At 44.9% G+C, this 23,130-nt stretch overlaps 1 long non-coding RNA gene across 1 annotated transcript in view; it reads right to left on the bottom strand.

Annotated features, from left to right (window-relative positions):
- The window catches only part of LOC115068419, a 39,117-nt gene extending 16,812 nt beyond the window's left edge, over nt 1–22,305 (bottom strand). The window contains exons 1-2 of the long non-coding RNA XR_003847765.1: nt 22,159–22,305; nt 8,475–8,580 (exon numbers count right to left, since the gene is read on the bottom strand). This is a non-coding gene — a long non-coding RNA (uncharacterized LOC115068419). The remainder of the gene's footprint in view (nt 1–8,474; nt 8,581–22,158) is intronic.
- Nucleotides 22,306–23,130: the final 825 nt, after the last annotated feature.

The following is a 23,130-nucleotide window of genomic DNA, read 5'->3' as shown; positions in this document are numbered from 1 at the left end:
CCTTTCCCCAAAGTCAGAGGCAAGTCAGAGAATTCCTGGGGTCAGCTGGATATTGTTGCCTATGGATACCTGGTTTTGCAGAGCTGGCCAGGCCTCTATATGAGCTGGATGGCCGGCCTGTCTGAAGATCATAGCGGCCACTGCAGTCCTAGTCAAACGCACTGATAAGCTCACCTTGGGACAACAACTGATTGTGACCACCTCTCATGCTACTGAAGGGGTGCTGGGGGAACTGCCTGATTCCTGACTCACGAATGCAAGATTAACTCATTACCAGTCTCTCTTACTAGATGTGCCCCGCCTGACATATGCGGTGACCAGTGCCTTAAACCCTGCATCCCTGCTCCCTGAGACTGAGTCTGAGACAGCTGTGCATCACAATTGCTCCAAAATGCTGCAGCATGTCCAGGGAAGCTGACCTGATCTCACTGACATACCATGGAAGAACACTGACTTAGTGACGTACACAGACAGGAGCAGTTACATAAAAGATAGAGTCAGGTATGCAGGGGTGACAGTAGTCACCCAGGAGGACATCCTATGGGAGGAAGCCCTGCCAAAAAGAACCTCTGCACAAAAGGCCGAACTGATAGCCTTGATTCAGGCCCTAAGACTGGAAGAGGGTAAGACTGTCAACATTTACACTGACAGTAGATATGCTTTTGCCACTGTTCATGTACATGGAGCCATCTATTGAGAAAAAGGCCTCCTGACATCAGAAGGAAGACTATCAAAAATAAACAAGAGATCATTGACTTGTTAAGAGTTATATGGATGCCCAAATGAGTGGCAGTTATTCACTGCCCAGGACACCAAAAGAATAACACTCCTGAGGCCCGAGGGAATCACAAGGCAGATCAAGTTGCCAAGGAAATAGCAGAATCCCCTTCTGAGCCTGCTCTTCTAGCCCTGCCAAATCCTACATTACCTAAAAAGCCTTCATACATAGAAGAGGATGACAAATATTTCCAGACAATTCCAAATGGGTATGTCTCCTCAGGATGGAGACACACTTCAGATGGCAAGGTCATCCTCCTCCCATCATCTGGGGAGATGCTAGTTCACCAGCTCCATGAAGGAACTCACATGGGAAAAAAAAAGATCAGGTTGTTATTAACAAGATGCTTCCAGTTTCCTTCCTCAACAGCTACTACACAGGACATCACCTCCAGATGCACAGCATGCCAGATGACTAATGCCTACCCGAAAATCGATAAATCCTCAGGAAGACGTGAAAGAGGAACTGCCCCCGGAGTCCACTGGGAAGTAGAGTTCACTGAGGTAAAACGGGCCGGTTTGGATATAGATATTTACCGGTTTCTGTAGACGCTTTTTCAGGATGGGTAGAAGCCTTTCCCACCAAGAAGGAGACAGCAACCACAGTTTCCAAGAAGTTATTGGATGAACTCATTCCCAGGTTTGGTGTGCCCTTAATGTTAGGATCTGACAATGGACCAGCATTCATCTCTCAGGTCATACAGGCCTTAACAAAGGCCCTGGGGACAAATTGGAAACTACATTGCCCATACCATCCCCAGAGTTCAGGACAGGTAGAAAGGATGAATTGGACCATGAAGGAGACCTTGACTAAATTAACCCTAGAATCTGGCACAGACTGGGTGACTCTCCTCCCTTTTGCCCTCCTGAGGGTTAGAAACTCCACCTATATCCAAGGAATAACTCCTTTTGAGATTCTTTTCAGAAGACCCCCTCCCCTGATTCCAAGATTAAAGTCAGACCTGTTGGCTGAAATATCTAATCATGAAATCCTCCAGTCTATTAGGGCATTACAGGCTGTACAGGAGCACCTCCATCCCTGGATCCAACACGTGCACGAACTGCCTCCAGCTACTCCACATCCTCACCGACCTGGAGACATTGTCTGGATAAAATGACATCAGAAGGAGACATTGGCCCCTTGGTGGAAAGGACCATTCACTGTGGTCCTGATGACTCCCACAGCAGTGAAGGGGGATGGACTGCACACCTGGATTCATCACTGCTCTGGCTGGTCCCCTCTTAATCCTTATAGAATTGTTAACCTTTGGATCCTGTATCTTTAATGCTCTAGTCAAGTTTGTTAAACAAAGGGTCTCCACTGTACAACTGATGGTTATGAGGGCCCAGTACTATCCCCTAGATGACACATATGAATCAATGAGGGCCCATTATAACCCCCTAGATGACACATGTGAATCAATGGTTTGATTCAAAAAAGATTTCCAAAAACAAAAGGGGGGAATGAAGGAGAGTGTCCCTCAGACCCCATCCCTATCCTCTGAGAAAAAGCTGTCCTCCACCTGATGCTGGAAATCCCCTCCATTGTTCAAACCCTTTCCTGGTACAACTGTTTATGGTTTCTATGGAAATGGTCTGGGGCAAAAGAGGAAAAATGTTCTGCCCCAGGTAAGCTAGCCAATGACTGTATAGGTTAAGTCTCTGGAAATCAGCCCTAGATTGTTCCAATCCTTTCCTGGTTATTCTGTGTATGGTTTCTATAGAAATCTCCTGCTATAGAAATCCTCTGCTCTGTGTTTTTTATGCTTAAAAGCCCTGTGTTTTCACTGCTCGGGGTTGCAGTACAGCTCCCAAGACTGTCTGTGTCCCCAACCAGTTGGCTCCAATAAAGCACTCCTTTTTACTGAGACTCAGTGTCTGAGTGGTCAATTCAGGGAATTTTTCGGACCCCAGACACTAACAATGAATATTTTCCTTATAAGAATTTGTTAGATGGGAGACTGTGGAGATGGCTCAGCAGGTAAGAGTGCTTGCTCTGCAAGCCTTAGGACCTGAGTTTGAATCTCCAGAACCCATATAAAAAAGATGGTCATGGCTGTACATGCCTAAAACCCCAGCATTGGGATCAGAGACAGGCAGATCCCAAGAACTCATTGACCAATCAGCTTAGTCAAAAGGGTGACCTTCCAGTTCTGTAGCAGAACCTGACTTGAAGGAATAAAACAGAGTGATAGAGGAGGATGCTTGATGTCCTCTGGCCTCTGCATGTGTGTGTACCCATATATATACACACCTGCACAATGAATTTGTTAAATGACAGAAATAGCATAATATTAGCACAAAAATAGACACATAGGCCAGTTGAATAGAATAGAGGACCCAGAAGCATACCCATCTAGCTACAACTCCCTAATTTTCAACAAAGTTGCCAAAAACACACATTGGAAAAAATTGTATCTTCAACAAGTAGACGACAGAAAATCGAATATTCACTTGTACAATGATATTATCTTTTCCTGTATAAAAATCTATTCAAGGGGCTGGAGAGATGACTCAGTGGTTAAGAGCTCTCTTAGCTGCTCTTGCAGAAGGCCTGGGTTCAGTTTCCAACACCCACATGGTGGCTAACGACCATCTGTAACTCCAGTTCCAGGGGATCTGATGCCCTCTTCTGACCTCCGCAGACATTGCACTACATGGGTGCACTTACATACATGTAGGCATAACACTCATTCATGTAAAATAAAAATAATAAAGAAAATATATTTTTAATCTATTCAAAATGAATCAAGACATTTAATGTGATATCTGAAAATGTCAAACTGCTAGAGGAACATATAGATAAAATGCTTCAAGACTTAGGCATTGGAAAAGACCTCCTGAAAAGGATCCTGACAATACAGGAAATATTCCCAAGAACTGATAAATCAGATATATGAAATTAAAAAGCTTCTGCACAGCAAAGGAAGCAGTCACCAGAATGAAGAGACAGCTACAGAATGGGAAAAAAAATTTGCCGATGCTACATCAGACAAGAATCAATATATAGAGTATATAAAGAACTGCAAAATTAAGCACAAAAAACCCTAAATTCTTCAAACAATAAATGGGCTAACAAACTAAATAGACACTTATTCAAAAGAAGAAATACAAATGGCCAATAAATATTTTTTAAAGTATTCAACATCCTTATCCATCAGGAAATGCAAATTAAAACAACTTGTGATTCCATTTCATGCTAGTCAGTATGGCTTTAAGAAAACAAGCAACAAATGTGAGGATGTGGAGAAAAAGGAACCATTACCCACTGCTTATGGGAATGCAAACTGGTACAGCCACTATGAAGTCAGTGTGGGGGTTCCTCAAAAAACTAAAAATAGAACTACCATCTGACCCAGATACACCTCTCCTGGCTGTGTATCAAAGGGACTCTCAGTCAGCACACCACAGAGATACTTGCACATCCAGGTTTATTGCTGCACTATTCATAATAGCTAAGATATGAAACTGGCTTAGATGTCCATCAACAGATAGGTGGATTAAGACTACACATATATGCAATGGAATTTTATTTAGCCATAAAGAAAAAAGAAATTATGCCATTTTTGGGAAAATGATGCAACCAGAGATCATCTATGTTAAGCAAACAAGTCACTCAAACAAATACATATTCTCTTTTATATGTGGATTCTAGATTTAAAATTATATTGTATGTCTATGTATGTGTGTCTATGTATAGGTACTGAAAGCAGAGTGGAGGCTGTGAGAGGGAACAAAGAGATCGAGAGAGAGAGAGAAAGAGAGAGAGAGAGAGAGAGAGAGAGAGAGAGAGGCACATGACATGACAGTAAAGGGGGGGGATTATTTGGGGATAGACAGGGCACAGCATAATAGGAGGCAGGAGAGATGGAGGAGAGCAGTAGGGGAGGGGAATGAATAAGAACAAGTATAATAACATATAGGCATGAAAATTCCATAATGAAGTCCATTACTTTGTATGCTAACTTAAACCAAAATAAGGAAATAAAAGAAATAAAATAAAGAACTTGTGGAACAAATGAATCTGTTCTTGCTCTTGACTGTTATGAACCCCTGGATGAAGTCAGTAAGGCAGGCTCTCAGTATTTTATGAATAAGAAAAGTGAGCCCAGAGAAATGAAATAACTTGTTAAAATCAGACATCCAATAGTCATCTGGGTGGGCACAAACTCTCCTGATCCTCAGGTAGATATTCATTTTATTTGTTAGTTTATTTTTGTTTTCTGCACCCTAGCTGGCCTGAAACTCACTATGTCGACCAGGCTAGCCTCGATCTCACAGAGATCAACTTACCTCTGTTTCTCCAGTGCTGGGATTAAACGCTTGTGCCATGATGCCCAGCCCATCAATGGGCATTCTTGCTCCTCTGTCATGTACTGTCCAGCAGGTCCTATGCACAAAATTCTGGAAATCTTCCTAAATTGGGGCATACTCTACCATAATTACATTCAGATGAGTCCAAACTAGGGATCCTTTCTAAGGCATGCAGTCCTGTCCCTCTCATCTCCCACGTACTTCCCCAAAGCTGGGAATCAAACCCAGGAGCTCATGTATGCTAGGCAAATGCTCTACCACTGAACTACAATCCCAGCCTTCCAATAGTTCTCACATGAGATTCAGAAGGAAGGAAGGAAGGAATCTGGCATGTCTTTGGGAACTGGAGAGGGAGGTCCATGGAGTGATTTACAGTCCATAGTGAACCGGACACATGTGGCAGTAGATCTGCCAGCTAAGAGGATGGGCCAGAGATGTTTGGGAAGCAGCAGGGAAGAGTCAGGGTAGGGAACTGAGGGAATAGGGTGTCCGGGAGGCCTTCTCTGTTGAGCTCAGCATGGGAAGGGACCCACTTTCTGAGACATTGTCTACCTTCTAGTCTGCCTTAGACTTTTTTGTGCTGTTACTTTAAAAAATTTCTGAGCTGGGCGTGGTGTCACATGCCTGTAGTCCCAGCACTTGGGAGGCAGAGGCAGGCGGATCTCTGTGAGTTCAAGGCCAGCCTGGTCTACATAGTGAGTTTCAGGACAGCTGGGGCTTACAGGGAGACCCTGCTTCAAAAAGACCAAAAAAAAAAAAAAATTTCCGATACTGGGAAATTTGTAAACAATGGTAATGTAGTCTTCACAGTTTGGGAGGCTGGGAACTCCACAATCAAAGCATCAGCAGGTTCTGTGTCTGGTAAGAGCCTGGTCTCTCCACTTCCAAGATGAAACCTTGTTTCTGTATTCTCCAGATGGGACAACACTATGCACTCATATGGCAAGAGACAGAACAGGTGACTTCAACCACACACACACACACACACACACACACACACACACACACACACACTTTTATAAGCCACAAATCCATTCATATGGGCAGCACCCTCATGACCGATTCACCTCCTAAAGGCCCCACCACAATGGGAATCAAATTTCAAGATGAATTTTTGGAGAGGACACATTCAGGTCATAGCACAGCCCAAAGCAGCAGGCCAGCCATGAGGGGAAGTTGGCACTGGGAAGAGATACTGTCTTAAGAGGAAGGCAGCCTTGGTGTTGACAAGGAAGAGGATGTGACCCCTGTCTCGGAAACCAAAATTGCAGATCAGGGGAGAAGAAAAATGTTCCATGTATTCTCTTTCTCTTCAGCTCTTCAGCCTTGCAAAACTGAGCTTTTCTTTTCTTTCTTTTTTCCTTTTTTTTTGGTCTTTTTGAGACAGGGTCTCCCTATAGCCCCAGCTGGCCTGGAACTCACTATGTAGACCAGGCTGGCCTTAAACTCACAGAGATCTGCCTGCCTCTGCCTCCCTAGTGCTGGCATTAAGGGCCTGTGCCACCATGCCCAACATAAGCTTCTATTTTCTTACCAAGAGAAGGAAACTAGAATTTCTCTGGAATCATGGCAGAAAGCTCAGGCTTTTATGAGAATGCAGTTTTTTTTAAAATGCATTGACCTCAGTAACAAATGAATTCCTATTTAGCTCAGAGTTTAGTATCTTGGCCTTTCTAAGTAACGTACTAAGATTTACTTAGTGCTTTAACTCAATGTTCTAGGTGTCCTTGCAGCTGACCTTCTAGTAGATGTCACTTATTTTACCACAGGTATAAGACCATAAACAAAGTTAGAAATGGATCTTAGAAATGACCCATGAAGAGTAAATGTGGGCTAGGAAAGCTCAGTCCGTACAGTGTGTGGTGGTGGCCATGCTTAAATACCACACAGTGCTGGGTAGGTTGAAATAGGTGACTCCCTGGGCTCACTAATTAATGAGCTTCAATAAAAGACCCTGTCTCAAAAAACATGGTGGGTGGTTCCCAAGGAACAAGTGAGGCTGTCCTCTGTCCCCCCCCACATGTGTATACACACCCATGCAAGACACACCCATGTGGACACACATGTACCCCTCACACACACACATAAGAAAGAAAAAATATGTTTTGGACATGCACGCTATCAAAGGGTGAGATGAAGCTTAGGTACTAAGAGTCCTGGGGTACTCAGAGGACTGGAAGGCCAGTCCTAATTGTGTGAATACCTTTATATTCTTTGGACCCTCAATTTCTCCATCTGTAAAAGTGGGAATAGGGTCACATTAGCATGTAGGACTACTCCCTAAAAATAAAATTCTATGCCAAGGCATTTAACTTTACTCCCTAAGTTCTTACTGAGTACGTTCCATGAACAGATTGAAGTAACAGATCCCTGGTGGAATGCATAATGTAACTCTCTTTCTGAGGACTTCCACAGTCTCCTGTGGAAGAGATACACTCTTCCACAAGTGGAACAGTAGCAAGTAAAAGCCTGGCAATAGAGGCAGAATGAATTGTAGAGGCAATAAATGCAGTGATGGGTCTATAAAGAAGGTTCATGGAGGAGGTAAGACTCAATGCAGACACTGAAGGATGGGCAAAATTTAAGTAGACAGGTAAGCATCCATGCAGATTTAATGGACAACAAACTTTATAATATACAATTTATTATTACATAACAATTAGTATATCTAAAGCCATAGAGAATTTTAATCTGAAACCACTCTGGATAGACTATATTATTTATTCAAAACTATGTGCATAGATGTGGCATGGTGGTACCAACCTTTAATCTCAGCACTTGGGAGGCAGAGGCAGGATGATCTCTGTGAGATCAAGGCCAGCCTGGTCTACATAGCGAGATCTAGGCTTCCTGGGGCTACAGGGAGACCCTGTCACAAAAAAAGATTATTAGCTACTACTTTATTATAGTGTGACTATAACAAACTATAAATTGCACTCCCCCACACCCATATTGAAGGCTTGGTCCCAGCTGGTGGTATTTTGGGAGGCAGTAGAAACTTTAGGAAGTGGGGCCTCTCTGGAAGAAGTGGATCATTAGGAGATGTGCCTTTGAGGAAAGATACTGGTCCTTTCCTTTCTCTATGCTTCCTGTCCACCATGAAATGGACAGTCAGCCTCTTTCCACAAACTCCTACCACCATGATATTTTGCCTCACCTCTGACCCAAAGCAGCCAAGCCAGCCTACCATGCACCGAAATCCCAAAAACTGTGAGCCAAAATAAATCTTCCTTCCTTTTAAATTTTTTCTCTTAGCTATTTGTCACAATGACAAAAATTCTAACTCCACATACCTCGAGATACAGGCTCTTCCTCATAGAAAGAGGATACCACCTACCAATGCTGATGCCAGTCATGTGTTTTCATTTCACAATGGAACTTACATGCATCACATCCAAGTGATTTTAAGACCCACTGAGAAGCCTCCTTGTTGTTCCTTTCCATTGACACAGGGAAATATGCCTGCAGAGGGGGTCTTGTTTCTTCAGCCTGGAATGGAGAGGACATGGAATAGTGCTGGATAATGGACATGTATGGGTAGAAGTAATCCTTTGTTCTTGGTTGTCTGTCACACAGCATAGTTTTACCCAAACTGACCGATAAAAACTTCATGCAGAAAAATCCAAAATGATCAGTTACATATGAAGTCTACACTGAGCAAAACCTGGTGAGAAGAGCTGGAAATGATTATGGCAATTAAAAAATAAACAGTAGTGAGAGGCCAGTGAGATGGCTCAGGGGGTAAAGGTGCTTGCTGCCAAGTCTGATGATTTGAGTTCAGTCCCCAGGACCTGTGGCATTACTATACCAACATTGCAATTACCTGAACAAAAAAGCCTGACTCTTAAATTTAGTTAAGAGCAGTCCTGAACTCAGCACTTGTTCCCCCAGATAGCTCTTGGAGCTATGCTTTCTCTTGGAACTATGCTGATCAAACTGTCTTGCTGGAACTCAATCCCTGGAACTGTGTCCTTGAGTCAGGCACCACCCATGATTTTATTCAAAGTGGTTTCTCCAGTTTTAATTGAGGAGGTACAACCTTTGCTCCACTCTAAACAGACCATGTAGCCTTTTCATCCTTACTTATAAAATATCTCATTCAAGTTGGGCATAGTAGTGCACACCTGTAATCCCAGCACTCAGGAGGTAGAGATTTCTATGAGTTCCAGATCAGCCTGGTCTACATAGAGTTTTCCAGGCCAGCTGGGGCTACAGAAAGATCCTGTCTCAAAAAGACAAAAAAAAACCCTCATTCATCCAAGGTCACATGTCCTTCTCAGTCTTCACTGGGTACAAAGGAGGTGGGTGCTGCCTTTAGGTGCTTTGTTATGTTAATTTTCAAGCAGACATACATCCATTCATTATCTTGGGTGGAGTACCAAATAGAGGTTGCCAAGGAAATGAGAACAAGTGCCCAGGCCACAAGACACAAAGAGCACTGTAGTTTTTGTTGGGGTTAATTAAAAGTCATTAGTCAGCTGGGCATGGTGGCTCAAGCCTTTAATCCCAGCACTTGGGAGGCAGAGGCAAGTGGATCTCTGTGAGTTCAAGGCCAGTCTGGTCTACCTAGGGAGTTCCAGGCCAGCTGGGGCTACAGGGAGACCCTGTCTCAAAAAGACCAAAAAAAGTCATTAGTCCAAAAAAGTCATTCCTACAAGGACCATCATGGTGGAAGGAAAGAACTGACTCCTACAAGTTGTCCTCTGACCTCCATATGTGCACTGTGCCATATAATTTTAAATAAATAAATAGTGATACTGTCTTCTGTGTTGAGGTTAACTGTTTACACAACTTGCTTCTTCAAAATATTTTCTTGGTGTAGTTGTTGTTGTTGTTTGTGATATGGTGTCACTATGTAGCCCCAGCTGGCCTGGAACTTAGTATGTAGACCACACTGAACTCAAACTCACAGAGCTCCATCTGCCTCTGCTTCCTAAATGCTGAGATTAAAGGCTGGTGCCACCACACCTGACTTCAGCACCCTTTTCAGTCCAAAGTGGTTAAAGGTCCACCCCAGTTCAAATAGCTCACATGTAGTCAAGTCCCAAACTCAACCTAGATCTCCCAATTCACTATTTTACATATACCAGTGTGACTCAGTACCTGCCCTCGGGGCTGATACTTGCTATAACTCCCTCCAGGCAGCTCAGATACCTTAGCGGAAGGGAAGAGCCAGCCTGATTCTTGGGTTGGAATTTTGTCTATTCTATAATGGCCCTAGAGCTTGATAAACAGTGATGGGGCTACAGGCTTCCTTTGAAGAACCCCTTCCTTTAATTTTGAAAGCTTTACTCAAGATGGTAGGGTTAAATTACTTTTTGAAGTATGCTGGTAGAGGGACTTTCTTCAGTACCTCTAATCCCTTCAATCTAGTTTTATTTTCTATGGCAAATTCTGTGATTGATACAGATGAGGGACTGAAAAACAACAGAGGAAGAAGAAAATGAAGGAAGGAAATGGTATAAAAAATAAGGAGGGAGGGTGCACTGGAGAGATGGCTCAGTGGTTAAGAGCACTGGTTGTTCTTGCAGGGACCTGGGTTCGATTCCCAACACCCACATGGCTAATAACCATTTATAATTCCAGTTCCAGGGGATCCAAAACCCTCTTCTGACCTCAGCAGGCATTGCACAACATGGGTGCACTTACAGCATGCAGACAATACACTCTTACACACATACACATAAAATAATAAAAATAAATTTTTTAAAAAAGAATAAGGGAAAAATGAACAAAAATAGTTCCTTACATATAGTCCAGAAGGATCCTGATGTTCTTAAGAAATACAGCCCCCTCGACACACACACACACGTACACTGTACTTTGACCTTCCTGGCATCGTCCACTCAAACCAAGGCTCCCTAGCACAGAAGGCAGAAGGGAAGTTGAAGAACTCAGCCTGATTGAAGTGAGACACAGCACCTTTCCCTGCTGATCCATCTTGCCAGCCTGTGGTCTTTTATATTAGCATGCATGGACATTGATTTCCTCCTGTCTCAAACTGTCCATTTCAGAGTCAGCTCTGAGCATACCACATAACCAATAACCAAAGGCCAAGTGTTTTTCTCAAAACAAAATCAATTTTTTCCCTTGGATAGATTGTCCCCGACTCTTGCTAAACAGGAAACAGTTGAAGCTTTAGAATTACTGTGTACCCTGCCTCTGCCTTTCAAGCTCACAGGGGGCATCAAGGTCTGGGATGAGAGCACCCTACCACGTAAATAATAATCATGTATGAAAAAGCAGCGGAGGTCAGTCACAGATGGAGGCAGAGATGGGAGTCGGCCTTTAGAAGGAGTTCCTCCCAAGAGTGAAGGCTTTAAACTAAGCATACAATTAGAATGGCCTTCAGCTCTATAGGATGTGGCTTCATTAGGCAGCAAACCAAATTATCCCTGTGTTTATTTTTTAAAAGTCAATGACCTATGAATAAACAGCTCTTGACATTGAAGATTGCCACATTAAGTACCCAGTCCTCTGCTGGATTAGAACAGGCTCCAGACCTCTTCCAAACTGTCACCTAGGATAAATATGATGGCAAACAATGCTGTAAAAGTAAGTAATCTGCTCTATAATTATTTTAGTGGCTGCAACTGCCAACCAGAGGGATCACTTATGAAAAAGGATGCAGTCGCTCCTTATTAAAAATGCATGAATATACAGTCTCTTGATTGTGAAAATAATCAGCAGACTGTCTAATGTAACAAGACTTAGCCACAGAAAGAATTAATTAGGATGAAATTGATTAAGAAGAAGAGGGTAAAAAAAAAATCTATCTGTGATGATTCAGGCTCTGACTAAACTCAAGCATTAATTCTCACATTCCTTTTAAATTAAGAGCTTCATTTCAATGCTCTGCATTAATATTCCTACACACCCTGCCCTCTTTTAACTGGAGAGAAACGTAGGCATTTCCAGTAAAAACTAAACAGCCTGTTCTTGTAGAGTTGAAAAAGGATTTTCAGAAGGTTGGAAGTTTTATGATTATTTTAAATAAAAGATGGAGGCAGGGTCAAGAGTAAAATCAACTATTTTCTGGTCTTGAGCGTAGGAGACTTTTTTAGATGCCTGTAAAGAAAGCTGAAGAAAGCTAAAGAAAGCATACATCACAAATAATTACGTGACAGCCTTCTGGTTTTTCTTTGTCCAGTGGTAAACGGCTACAGGACAGATAAAGGGACCTTGGAGGGGCCACATACTCCCCACTTGCCTGGAGACAGAGCCATATCAAACTAGAGACCCATATATAATTATCTGCCATCTCCTGAGAGGCCTCTGAGGACAGGGACTCCACCACTCCCTTGGTAACAGGAATGGGGTCACCATCAGGCAGCTAATATATTCCTAGCTTCTGACTCCTCCTCTGCCCCTGCAGCTGTTGAAAGATGGGAGAAGGTTCCTGCACCATTGACTTTTCTCTTTCTGTTGGTCTCCATTAAGAACCAGCTCTAAGCCAGGCATGGTGGCACATGCCTTTAATCCCAGCACTTGGGAGACAGAGGCAGGGTGTCTTTGTGAGTTCGAGGCCAGCCTGGTCTACATAGCAAGTTCCAGGACAGCTGGGGCTACAGGGAGACCCTGTCTCAAAAAGACACACACAAAAAAGAACCAGCTCTAGTTCCTGCTCTCTGTCTCATCTGTGCTTATGTTTCATAGATCACTGGTCTTTTCTTGTTCTATCTTTGTAGCTCTCCTCTCAGAAGACTAACTTTCTGGCCTGGGGCTGGTAAAGTGGAGTACCTCCTCTGTCTGGGATGGGAAGGTGGCTCAAGGCTGAGAAGTGTGGGGCAGACTCTAAGTCTCCCCCAGGATGCTCTCTCTACTCATCACCTTAAACACTATGGTTCCAATCTGCCTGGTACAAGGTTCAAAGTCACCAGCCTTATTGGCAAAAATGGACAGACAGAAGTGACAACTTCTTCAAATCTTTTATTCGGCCTGAATATGATCTTGTTGTCTCCTGTCTCCCATTTTACCTGAAGACTGAGTTGCTCACAGAAGCCTTTGGGCAAAGGGGTCATGAGAACAGGAAACAGTCTTAACTGTCTTGGGATGCTGTCAAGAGATGACCTACTAGAGGAGATATAATTATCTACCATCTCCTGAAAGACCTCTGGGGACAAGGACTCCACCCCTCTTGGTAACAGGGATGGGGTCACCACCAGGCAACTAATAGATTCTTAGCTTCAAACTCCTCCTCCCCCTCCATTCCCTGCAGCTGTTGAAAGGCTGGAGAGCTTCCCTCACCTTTGCCAGACAAAGGAAACAATGTTACAGCTGGGAACAGTAAGTGGGTTTCATCTTCCTGAGCCTACAATGAAGGCCCTATCTATATAGGAACCTATCAGAAGACATCCCCACCCCACAACCTGGACCTCCCAGTCTCAACTGCCTCAAACATAACTGGGCAAATGACGCAGGAGAGTGCAGGATAGGTAGACTACTACCGTGGAGTAGGGGACTCATTACTCAGAGCCTGGAAAGAAATCCAGAGGTTGCTTTAAATTGCATTCTCCAAGGGTATAGCCACACTATCCTGTCTGGCTCCACTGCCCACACCACCCCCATAGTCACCAATCATAGTCACCAATACAGGACTTTGAAGGACAGAGGAGGGATATAGAGAGATGGTAGGTAGCTCTTCTTTCAGGAAGCTCCTTGAGCTCTATGCAAATTTAGGATGCAAATAATTCTATGGGAGCAGGGACAGTTGAAGCAGCCAGCCCCCAAATGCAGATAGTTATGAAGGAGCCTGGAATCCTAGGCTCAGCTGAAATATGTCTGCCCTGTACAAACTGCCATGACCATTCTTCTCTCCACTCTCAGTTTTCTTCTCCTGCCTTTCTTGATTTAAATGTGAGCAAACTGGCTCTGAAGGCCAACATCTGACTGGAGCCTAACACAGAGGGAGAGTGAAAGATGTGATCCCTGGTGTCAAAAATGTTACAGGATGTGGGGTTCACCCGCCTTTAATTCCAGCACTGGAGAGGTAGAGGCAGGCAGATCTCTATGAAATCAGCTTGGTATACATAGTGAGCTCCAGGCCAGTTAGGGCTACAAGAAGATCTTGTCTCCAAAAGAAAGTTACAGGTTGGACTGAGCAGATGGCTCAGAGGGTAAAAGCCCTTTAGACAAACTGATGACCTGAGTTAGACACCCCCCACCAGAACCCACATTAAAAGACAAATGCCACGGCATGCATCTGTAATACTAGCACTCCTATCCTGGCATGGGAGGTGAAGGCTGGCCCAGCTAGCCTGGGGTACACACCAAAAAACAAGGGAGACCCTGCCTCAACAAGGTAGAAGGAGAGAACTGACTCCCGAAAGTTGTCCTCTGGCCTCCACCTGTGCACTGTTGCATGTGCGCACGTGCGCCCACACACACACAATCGAAAAAAAATTTTTTTTAATGTCACAGGTTGCAGTATCGTAACATTAATTCAGCTGAAGTAAACAAATGGTGTATCCTACAGCATTCAACTAAATGTCACCAATATAGTATTGACTGGTATCGGTGAAAGGAAGGGAACCATGGGAACTAGATTGTGATGGTCAGATGGTCAGAAAGGTCCTAGAGAACAGGTGGGGCTTCATTGGGATCTTGAAGCAGGTGGGGCACCTAGTGGATTGAGGAAAGCAGAGAAGGATTCTACTGAAGGCTGGACCTAGTAGATAGAGGCTGAGAGGCACAGCAAGAATCCCGGCAGCCTGACTGGGGAGGAAGAGAAACCAAAGTTTGCAAGGCCAGGTTTAGAAGTAGGATTTGAGCCTGAACCTCAAACTTCAATGTGCTTAGTGTCACCTGGAGTGCTGATTATAACAATGATTCCAACTGGGAAGAATGGCGCACACCTGTAACCCAAGCACTTGGAAGATAAAGGCAGGAGGATGTGGCGTTCATAGCAAGTTCAAGACCAGCCTGGGTTACATGAGCTCCTGTCTAAAAAACACAATTGAGAAGTGAAAGTTCTAGCCAGGTGTGTTAGTGCATACCTGTAATCCTAGCATTTGGGAAACTGAGGATTGCCTTGAGGTCAAGGCTAGCCTGAACTGTGTATTGAGTTCCAGGCCACGTTGAGATACATAGAAAGGATCTGTCTCAAACAACACAGGAAGTCCCCAGGACCCAACTTGTGAGGGGGTGGGTAGCACAAGGTCCTTTAAACAAGCACTCTAGGTGACTCTTGTGACACACATATACATTTACAGAAGGTCCTTTTCTTGCCATATCTGACCCTCTTATGCAGTGGGTGTAGCCTGTGGGTAGAGCTAAGGCTTTGTTTGTACCATGGAAATCGCAGACCTCAGCGGTTTCCTGAGCCTCCACATGGATGTTGAACTTGGTCTCCTAGGAACCTGGAGTCTAGGACAGGGAATTATTTTGACTATGCTGTAGCTGAAGGGAAAGCAGTCCTGAAGAAACCCTGCTAAGCTGCCTTACATCCTGGAACCACAGGCCTCCTCTCAGCTATCCCACTTGCTAAAACTGTAGCAAATAGAATCATTTTCACATTATGAAAGTGTTCAGATGTGGGTTCTGTTAAATGATCATCCTCCCTTAGCACAGGAACATGCATTGAATCCTGGACCTGCTCTTTAATAGATGTGTTTGATGCTAACAAAAGTTACTTGCTTTTTCTTTTTTCTTTTCTTTTGTCTTTTTGAAACAGAGTCTCCCTATAGCCCTAGCTGGCCTGGAACTCACTATGTAGACCAGGCTGACCTCGAACTCACAGAGATCCGCCTGCCTCCGCCTCCCAAGTGCTGGGATTAAAGGCTACTTTTTTTCTATTTTTTAAAAATAATGCACTTGCATATATTTGGTTTATTTTTATTTTATTTTGTATGTATATAAGTACACCCATGTTGTGCAATGCCTGAGGAAGTCAGAAGAGGTGTCAGATCTGGAACTAGACTTACAGACAGTTGTTAGTTGCCATGTGGGGGCTGGGAACTGAACCCAGACCTTCTGTAAGAGCAGACAGTGCTCTTAACGGCTAAGCCATCTCTCCAGTCCCGTTAGTTGCTTTTTCTACAAAACTGTTGAACATCTCAATTTTTACTGGGAAAATTTCAAACACTGAAAAAAGTTGATAGAATAAGAAAATCTATAAATCCTTCATCTAGATTTACGAAGTGTTTACATTTTACTATTCGTGTGCATAAACTCTTTTTCTCTCTCTCAATACATATGTATAGTTACATATAGTATTTATATTACATATTCATTTATATAGATGCGTCTTTTTTAACTACTTGAAAACCACAGATATGAGGACACAAATACTTAAGAATGAAAACATCTTTCTACGCTCTACCACTGAGCTTTTTTTTTTTTTTTTTTTTTGGTCTTTTTGAAACAGGGTCTCCCAGCTGGCCTGGAACTCACTGTGTAGACCAGACTGGCCTTGGAACTCACAGAGATCCATCTGCCTCTGCTTCCCAAGTGCTGGGACCATAGGCATGTGCCACCATGCCTGGCTCCCACTATTCATCTTAAAACTGCAAAAAAAAAAAAAAGATGTACTTAAATTTCTCCAGTTCTCAAAATATATCCTTTGTGGCTTATTTATTTATTTATTTATTTATTTTTTATTTATTTTGTTGTTGTTTGAGACAGGGTCTCCCTATAGTTCCAGCTGGCCTGGAACTCACTATGTAGAACAGGCTGACCTCCATCTCACAGATTCACCTGCCTCTGCCTCCCAAGTGCTGGAATTAAAGGTGTGTGCCACCCTGCCCAGCTTAATTATGAAGTTCTAATCAGTCAATCAACTGTGTAGAATCTTTAACCTTGTGTGACTTTTTCCTGGAACTGCAGATTCTCCTGTCTTAGCCTCCTGAGTGCTGAGATTACAGTGCCACCATGTGCACCACACGCACAAACCTCATGGGTTTTCTTTGGATATTCCCAATCCTTCTTTCCACTAATAACCTCAGCCCCAACTTTAGTTGGCACAGGGGAAACGGACATCAGCAGTAAGCCACTGTTTCAAGTCAAAGGTCTTTATCCCATGTGAACAAGGCTGCATCCTGCTAAGAGCTAATTCTTCCTGGCTGCAACTGGGAAGTGTGGGTTTGTTATCCAGGTGAGTGTCAGGGCCCTGGGGAGAGGAGTATGGTGGAGCTATATAGTGGAAAGAAAGGGAAAGGCATTCTGACTTCTGACTTGGTGGATGAGGGGGCACATTGTGCTATCAAAGGCTCAGAGGTAGGACAGCAAAAGGCCTGGCCAGGAGACTAAGGGATTACTTGTGCTAGGAAAAGCAAGAGGAACCCCTCCCTTCCAGATAGAGCTGATGGGCTACAGAGCCACTGAATATTTCATTGATGGAAAATTGGATCTGGTAGTGGTGCTTGGGATGTGGATTCTAATTTCATGGCCAGTATACCCAGATGGCTGATCAGGAACAGAAAAAAGCCCCTGTCATCCCCCAACACACACACACACACACACACACACACACACACACACATAAACACACACTACTGGTTTCTTGGTCATGAGAGGGTGTACAGGTGACAACCTCCTTTTCCCAGCAAGGTCAACCTGTGTCTGTGCTCTGGATCTGGGAAGATGAACAACCCTCCCCCGCCAACCCAGCCAGATCTCCATTTTAGTTACTCAGCAGACACATTATTCATACTTATTAAGAGCCAACATTAAGTACAATGTTAAGTACAAAGGAGCCACAGGGGTCTCTTCCTTGTAAGACTGCTTAGGAAAACAGACTTGCTTAGGAATCTCCAACCACGAGGACCACAAAGCACTGTGGAGACCAGGGTCTGATCCAGCTACCTGGGCCTGAGCTTCAGAGATGCCTTACGCTGATGCAGCCCCAGACAGAGAAGGAAGGGAAGCTGCTACCACACACCAAGTGAGGAAGACTAGGACTGTGGTGGGAGCTCATTTCTCCTCTAGTGGAGCAAATACCAAGGAGGTAGTAGAGCTCCTAATTGCATAGACAAAGGCCTTCTGGGTGGGAAGGAGTGCAAAAGAATATTGTTGCAGGAACTCGGGATCATGGAGAACTGTCTGCAACTTGGAAAGACTGGAACAGTGAAGGTACAAAGGGAGCCCGAAAGGCTCCAGGAATAACAAAGGCAGACTTACCCACTTGGCTTTGAAACGTCTCTAAAGAGTAGTAAAAAGGGTAATGTCTAATGTCATCTCTTTCTACCACAGTGGCCTCTCTGATCTGGGCCTCCTCTCCAAATCCTAACCACTCATCTCAACAAGGCTGGTGCACCTTTACTGTTAGCCAGGCACCATTGTGGGCCTTGAGGAGACAGCAAACAATGGGACAGAGGCTGCTGTCATGGAGTAGTGAAGAGAGAGTAGTAGGGGAGACAGACATTACAGTAATCTAGTAAATAAATGAAAATAACAGAGCTTGCCAATAGTGATAAGTGCTGTGATAAGAAGAAAACACAGGACACACGGTACAAGTGTAGCTTAGTGCTAGAATGCTTGCCTAATACCCACGAGGCCTTGGGTTCATTCCCTAGCATCAAAATGAATGAATGAGTGAATGAATGAATAAATAAATAAATAAATAAATATCACAGAAATGGGACAACGGCAGTGGGGAAGGGCAGACTGCCTATCTGGGGAGGGAACTGCCTATTAGGGAAAGCCTCCATGAAGAGATGAACTTTGAGCAGAGATCTGAAGGATCAAGACTGGCAGGCAGAAGTAAGAGGGTGTTTCAGCAAAGCCTAAGGCAGAATGTAGCGAGGGGATTCAAGAAGGCAGAAGTGCAGGCTATCAGGAACAGAGAGGGATGGGGAGAGCTAGGAAGGGATGGGGAAGGCTGGAGGAGGACAGGAAGACCCACAGGCTCAGATTGGGTCTCATTTAGTGTGCAGCTCAAGATGTCCCCATCTCAGCCCTAGAGTCTCCCCTACAGATTGGGCCTTCAAGGAGTTTTTTAGGACGGCCTTCAGCCAATTCCTAGATCTTGTTGGTACTCATGCTGGGCCTCACCTAACTCTCCCCAGCTTTCCTGTGAGCTCCTGAAGACATGGCCCCACCCCCCACTCCTATTCTCTCTCTAGCCTTTAGGGGTGCTGGACGACTGAATATATTCTCGATGTACTGAATGACAGTCCTAGAGCTGGCTTGGGGTGAGGGCTGGGCTATAGCAGTCAAGCTTCAGCTACTCAGAGAATCGATAGCATTGAGATGACATTGCACTTTCTGTGGCATAGAATGGAGGTCTGGGTCCTCCTCACTCTCCCTGGAGTAAAGGAGGCCAGGGAGGGCAGTGGCCTGAGAGTTTGGGCTATTGGGTTGCTATGAAAGGATGGGAAAACCAAGGAGGCAGAAACCCCAGTGTGTTTCCTAGGATTGGAAGAAACACTCAAAGAACCTGGTGTCTGGCAACTCCAGAAGAGATCTTGCTGTACAGAGGGGTGGCTCTCCAGCCTGTCATTTGGACAGAGCTGGTGCTGTCCCTGGGGAGCAGGGAAAGCTCTATTCTAGACTGAAGCACACATGTCTTTGTCTTTGAATGCCAATTTTTTTCCTTTGTCATCAAAGATGAAGCCCCCAAGCCTCGTCAAGCAGATATGTGTGTCTGAGCATTGTCACCAGGAGCAAGAAGTTCGGCCACCCTTGGAAAGGACCCAGGTGTCTAGAGGAAGCCTGATACAGTAGACAGAGCAGGATTTGGGAACCAACCAGACTTTGGGCATGTGTGCATGGGTTTTCATGATCACTTCCCTGAATTCCTGTTTCTGCTCCACTGGAGTTAGAGTTGGTAGAGGCACAGAAGCTTTAGAACAGGGAGCTGGAGGATATCCAATTTCTTCATTTCAAACCCTTTCCTGAAGGATAGTTAAGTTCTTAGAGAACCATATTCCCTGCTGCCTTCCTTCCTCAACTGGAGGTTGTACCATCCCACACCCACCAAGACAGAGTCCATGATGTTTCTAACAGGGACAGAGTCAGTGAAGAGCACAGGATGGGACCACCAGAGGGAGCTGCCCTAGGGCCCAGCCTTGGAGAGGAGGAAGTACTAGGGCCATGCTGATCAGAGGGCAGATGTTTAGAGAACTCTTAGCATGGGTTCCTTTCCCTCATAAGTCATTATAGACTTCCTTTCCCTTCTCAGCCTCTGAACCACTCTACTGTTTAAGGTCACCTTTTAGTCAGTTCTCATGGGCAGGAAGAAGATATACCGATATAGAAACCCAAGCCTGATGAGTCCTCAGAGAAAAGAGACCAGCTTGTGTGTGATCTTTCTTCCTCAGTTTATAGCTAAGGTTCTTTGTGGGGTGTTTTTTTTTTTTTTAGTTTAGTTTAGTTTGGTTTGATTTTTGAGACAAAGTCTTACTATGTAGCCCAGGCTGGCCTCAAATTCACAATCCTGCTTCAGCCTCCTAAGTACTGGAATTACAGACATGCACCACCACACTTGGCTCCTTCCTGTTTGGAGCTGCCAACCTTTTCAGTGGGAGGAGCAGGGGGAAGCTGGAGCTGGTTCCATGTCCCAGCTTCTGGTCACAGAGCTGAAGAACCAGAGAGGGCTGAGGTATGGACTACAATACCTAAGGAGTGGAGTCTTAGAAAGTGAGCCAAACATCAGGACTGAGGCTGAGCTGCTGGCTCCTAGCCACATCCTCAAAGGGGAAGGTAAGTGGTGAGATGTGTGGAGCCCACCCTGACGAGAACAGGAGGTAGAAATTGGCAGTTTGAAGACCCCAAAAGAAAAGTGACCAGTTTTTTCCTCAGTTAAGGGCTAGAAATTTCCTTGGCTCTGGCAGTACACTTGCCCCTTCCTGAGGCCAGAGAATCAGAACTATCTAATCCAGAGATCTCTTCATTTTGTCATAGCTAGAGGCTAGGGATGCCAATAAGGGGGTCTGGTTTTGTTGTTGTTGTTTTCTTTATCTCTTTTCCCTGAAGTAGTACCCTGTTCCTGGGAGATCTGCTAGGGATATGAGCAGAACCTCGACCTGGACATCTGGAATGAGAACTAGACTGACCAGCTCGTGTGCCCCTCCCCTCCTCCCTCCACTGCACCTCAACGGAATTCCATTCCTGAGGACCCCTCTTGCTGTACAGGAGCTCTGCTGTCTCTCTCCTAAACTCCCTATAATAGAATACTTTCTAAAATTCATCCTCTATGGTCTGTGAATTTCATTGTTTGAATTTGTGAGACAAGAACCCAAAAGCCTCTAGTTTGAGGTAGCTTTGGTGGCTGTTGAGTTTCTGGGACCCTAGCTTCTTAAGCTAAGCACAATGGAGCTGAGAAAGGCTCTGTCACTCTCAAAGACACCTCAATATTCTCGTATCAACCACAGACAAAACTAGCAAAGGCTGGACTAGACTTAGAGCAGGAGCCTAGCCACATGACTGCACCCACCTTGAGAGTAGGGGAGGGCCAGGTGAGAATGAGCCTGGAAAGGTTGCAATCTAAAGGCTGCCTGGGGACCCCAGGCAAAATCAAGACAGAGAGAAGGAAGGAATCCTGTTGGACTGGTGGTGATCGGTTCCTTCCCCAAAAGAACCCAGGATGGCAGTCATGGTGACAACTTGCAGACCTGGAGAATAATTTGGTGAGACTTCTGAGAAGTGGCAAGAAGGGAGAGTTCACAGAGCAGCGATCGAGCCTATCCAAGGCTCAATATGGAATCTGAGGCCACATGTGTGAAAGAGTGTAAATTCATCCTCAGATTTTTCAGATTCCATCTCAGGCAGCCCTGGGATGCATAATGAGGAATTCAGAGTTCTTCCCCACCCTCTCTCCCTGCCTTTCCACACACACACACACACACACACACACACCCCTCCCCCGACACCCACTGCCAAATCTCTTTCTCCCCTGCAGTCTCTGCCCCCTCCTCCTCAGTCACCTGTCTTCTCTGCGGGAGCATACCAGATGTGACTACGGGAGCCTCTAGGCCCCAGGCTCTCTCTGGTTTCTCAGAATGAGTGGGTGATGCAGACCTGACCACAAAGTCACTGCAGCTCTGAGCCCATTCCTCTGCTTTGTCATGTAACCCAAGAAATGATGTAATTATGTCTGGTGGCCTCCTCCCAGACTGTGCCCTAGGTTACCTGGGGAACTGGTGCTGCTGATGTAGAAGAGAGTCATTTTGCTTCCTGCGGCTGGGGGCTGTGGTAAGGTCATTTCCCAAGGACCAGCTGCATGTTTTTCCTGAAGAAAAGAGACTGTTTCTTTTGTCTGATTATCAAAAGAGCCAGAGCCCCTGGAGATGTTTATTAGTTTGGAACAGTAAGCAAAATGAGAAATTGAAAGTGTTTCCTCTTATTTTTTGCTCTCCAACATATTTGCATTTTACGCAATTCTCATAGAAGTGGGAGGCCTGAGTGGAAATCAGGGTTGAACATCCTGAATACACAGTTCCTTGGATAGCCACCAAGAGAAGACTGAAGCAGAAGACGTGATGTCACCTTCAGGGAGAGGAGGGAGAAGGAATGAGAAGAATCACTGGCCTGGAACCCCAAGGGGAGGTCAAAATACCTTTCTAGGCCCCAGCCTAGGCTCTGCCTTGAAAACACAGCTCCATATGAGATGCTATACAGATTCCAGGCTTCCAGATCCTAGAAGCCCCGAGAGAGAGCCCAGCTCCAAGCAACCCAGATGGTCTCTGGGCATCCTGTGTCCTATCCATGAAAATTTGGAGCCCAAGGTCTAGAGCCACTGGAGAACTAGATCTAAGACAGTTCAAGGGCCACCAAGTCCAGTCTTCCCAGACTTCCCACCCATGAAGGTGGGCTAGAGGATAGGGACGTCCACACATCCACCCACCAGCCCCTGAGTCCCTTTAGCCCTTGGCATGGTAATTAATGTCCAGGAAGCTATGCATCAGCTTCAGCAAGCTAATGTGGCAGAAGCTCCCTCCTGACAGCAGGGCTAATAAGAAATTTGCTAATGCAATTTATCACTTTAAAAACCCATATGTCGGTGGGGATGAGCACTTCTCTGCAGCAGCCACTGTAATTGTCTGAGCAGAGCAGCCAGTAGCTCTCAGAAGGGGGTGAGGATGATGTCTTCACTAAATCAGT

This window comes from Nannospalax galili, unplaced genomic scaffold (genome assembly GCF_000622305.1).
Source record: "Nannospalax galili isolate Female #2095 unplaced genomic scaffold, S.galili_v1.0 scaffold286, whole genome shotgun sequence".
Classification (NCBI taxonomy): domain Eukaryota; kingdom Metazoa; phylum Chordata; class Mammalia; order Rodentia; family Spalacidae; genus Nannospalax; species Nannospalax galili.
The sequence above is the reverse complement of the archived record's forward strand: the minus strand, read 5'-3'. Positions and strand labels throughout refer to the sequence as shown.